The sequence below is a fragment of the Triplophysa rosa genome, linkage group LG7 (assembly GCF_024868665.1).
Source record: "Triplophysa rosa linkage group LG7, Trosa_1v2, whole genome shotgun sequence".
Classification (NCBI taxonomy): domain Eukaryota; kingdom Metazoa; phylum Chordata; class Actinopteri; order Cypriniformes; family Nemacheilidae; genus Triplophysa; species Triplophysa rosa.
This window is the reverse complement of record NC_079896.1, coordinates 26,665,299-26,669,149: the sequence shown is the minus strand read 5'-3', so window position 1 is coordinate 26,669,149 and position 3,851 is coordinate 26,665,299.

Here is a 3,851-nt window from a genome sequence, read left to right as displayed (position 1 = left end):
TCTCTCTCTCTCTCTCTCTCTCTCTCTCTCTCTCTCGCTCTCTTTATTTATCCCTCTCGTTCCCAGACTCCCACGTACGTCTTTATCAAAACAGCACTATGGTTTGTGCTCCGTAACGCCACCCGAAAAATATCCCCACCCTCCTCTCTGCTCCACCGTAGCCCCTCACAAAACACTACCCCCCCACCTTGATCCAAATACAGAAAGTGCTTCTAGTAGCACCTCGCCGGTGTTTGTTTGTCTTTATGGACGTGCTATTTTTCACTTTTCTCGCATGTACCTGAGAAACAGATCAGACACGACCAAGCACCTCCACACTGAGGTATGTCAGGACTGTCCAGACTATATCTACGGTGTCTCGCTTTAGGACACAATTCATCATGAAGATTGAACCTACAAATCCTACCAGACCATATTGTTGCCCAGCTAACAGAAAACATGATCAGAACATTGGTTAACGGTTCTCTAAACATTCTCTTAAGGGTCTCTCAAAGATATCAAGAAAGGTTCTTGCAGCATTTTATCAATACAGTTATGCCAGGGCTAAATGTTCTATAAACGTTACAAAAACGTTCATATAAAAACATTCTTATATAGTCAGCGGACTGTTTACAAGATAACATTCAGAATGTTTGCAAAACATTCAAGGGCATTTTTTTGTAAGCTGGGTAAACACGAAGCAAAGCATTCGGAACTGGTGGACAGCATGCAATACATTTATTCCTATCATTGTTAACGTAAACAACACTGGTCCAGAAGAACTTCCTGTTTCAGTTTTTTAACACTACACAAACCTTTGAACAAAATATAACCAACAAAACATTTAAAACCGAATCAAGGTGGACCAGTGTTTACATCTTGAGAAGTGGTCTACTCATTTACTTTAAAAGAGAGAGCCCACATCTTGTGTTGTTGACATTAAAGGCTGTACATTTTACAATCTTATTATCGTATTACAAATTCATCTGTCGTTCTGTAAAATCTCCAGAAGCCATGAACAAAACTACACATGAAGAGTCAGCATCAAACACGAGTTTGTTTGTCTTGATTCATCGTGTATGTACATTTTAAGCTTTTTATTGACATTAACGGCTTTTTAGTAGATAACTCAGGTCACCCGCTATTGGACAGTGTTGAAAAAGCCCACATGGCGTTTTTCTATATAAAAACAGTTTTGGTAATGTGGTCAATAATCAATATCCAATGTTAGATACGGATCCTCAAGCAGAACCTCTAACCTTTCTCACATGTGGCAGAAGACCCTGCAAAACATGTCTTTAAGACGTCGTCTGCGCAGGCGACTGAAGCACATCAGACAGGTGAAGAAGATGCATTCTCACATTCATATAGACAGACTCTCACACACACCCATCAAACACTAACACACTGATGCATTTGTGTTACGAGACGGGCAGAAGTTAAGCAGACGCTCAGACTGATATTATGTCTGTGTCTTTTGAAGCTCTCAGTAGTCTGTTATGAAGTAACATCACTTCTTCAGAAAGACTGGAAAGTATTAGGTGGACCTCAGCCGAGGAGCTTCTGTAAAGGCATGGAAAAAGAAACGATGGACGGACGAACTTACCCACAAGTGCTCTCAGTGACCAGTCAGTGTGTGAGAGACGTGTGCTGTAAAAAAATTCAGTAAAAGAGCGGAAATTTTCTGTCAGTTGGAACAGAAATATACCGTCAAATATTTTTTTCTTGTAAAAATACAGGATATAAGGATGTATAATAAATTCGCTAGTTGCAAAAGATGGTGCCGGTGAGCTTTTGGGACGAGAGAGTCGGCAAAGTCATTTCCGGTCTTATAACACTGTATTGGAAAAGGAGGATTTTTGGCTGGCAAATATGAGTGTTTTTTTGCTGAAAAGGTAGAAAGTTATATATCAGCGATATGACAGATCCTCTTTACATTGCTAAGCCTAAACAATCGTGTTATACGACCAGAAATGAGTTTGCCGAACCTGGCGTCGCAAAACCTCACTGGCACCATCTTGTGCAACTAGCCCATCCCCTCTCCCTGTTTTCTTGTAATTTGCTGTCTTTTTCTGTAATTTTACCGTTTTGACCGTATTTCAAAAGTCCAAAGAAATCTGTAAAAACCAGTTAAAGTATTTTTGTTTTAGTTTTACGTGGAAAATAACAGAAGCGTTCTTTTAAATTACGTTCTTTTACGGAGTATACTGTGTCATTTATTCTACAGCGTATTAATAATGATTTAAAGCTTACCGTTGTGAATCAGGGCAAAGTAAGAAGATTTTAGCAAAAAAGTGACAGATTGCAGCTTTAATGTTAGCGCTTTAGCCCCTGTTTCTCTTGTATTTGTAATTCCCAGTGAATAAATGTCACGTTTCCACTTTCCTCAAAAATAATTTCTAATGAACAGAAGGTTCTGTAAATCATACATGACCTCTGAAGGGACGTTGCCATTTTTCCTAGCTTTCATCACAAATCAAACAACAAATGACCAAAGCAAAGAAGGCCTGATCTTACATTGATTTTTAAAAGACATTACGAAGCGATGTGATATTGTAGTCAGGTGAACAGAAAAAGCTGTAAGATTAGAGACATCTGTTTAATCTGGTTTTAAATAGCATTCTGCTCGCAATCATGTTTACGAAATTTGCACGCTCGCTTTTCAATTGTGGACTCATACGTGACCAGACCACCTATAGAAAAGCCCAAAGTGCAGAAACGTAGCATTATACTGTCAGAGCGACTAAACACAGAGATGAATAGATGCATTCTTCCTGGTCAACCATCAGTCCACCAGAGGTTTGGCAAACGGACTGGAAGCATCATCGACTGTCTGATTCTGGCGATAGTTTGGAGGAAAACACTTATGGCAGTAAATAAACGCAAATGTCGAGAAGTGAGACACCACACAGCACTATTGCACGACAACGACATGACGGTAGCTCAGGGTTGAGAGAGAGCAAACAGCTGTCAGAGATTCTCATCCCACTTTTGTTTTGGTTAATCAAGACCAGACGACCAAATAACAGACTTGGAAGCACACGTTCAAGTGTTATTATGTTTTTATGTCATGGGGTGGGGTCAAACCGTATCCCGCAGTCCATTATCTGATGAACACTACAGTACATGTGGAGATCACGTGCATCACATCCGGAACTCACCGGCAGAACGCACAGATCATCATGACTTCATGTTATATAACCCGTCTGTGGTATTGAGTGGGAAGCTAAAAATAATCAGGAGACCAAAAATAAACCCAGACTACACTCCAGATACTTGCCAGATGGAATCTGGGGGTGGCAAACGTCTCCTGAATGTAGATGAGACCTGTATCAAATATGTTCTGTTTTTGAAGTTTTGAGGTCTCGGTTAAAAAAGCATCTTTCATCAAGATCATGAGTGAGTTTTTGGCAGAAGATTTTATGTTGATGGCCTATCGTGTTCAATTTGTTCGTAGATTTTAAACCTTTTCTTTGATCACTTATTTATACGTATTCAGCTACTAGAAAGTAAGTAACTCAGTAAGATAGAAAGAAAGACTATTCACCTCGAGCAGGCGTTTTCAAACTGAGGTCCGGGGACCCCCGGGGGGCCTCCAGAATGCTCTAAGGGGTCCTAAGAAACTGTTTAAGAAATTATTGCAGTTTAATTTCTACATTATCTTTATAATAAACACTTTGTCATAATAATATACACTGATAACAGTTTAAATGCTTCTTTATACAAAAAATGGATATGCATTTTAGAAAGGGGGTCCTCGCAAAAGGGTCATCATTTTCGGGAGTCTTTGGCATGAATAAGTTTGAAAACCCCTGACCTAGAGCATCGACCTCAATTTCATTTCTACAAGCATCTCTCTTCTTTCTCTCTCT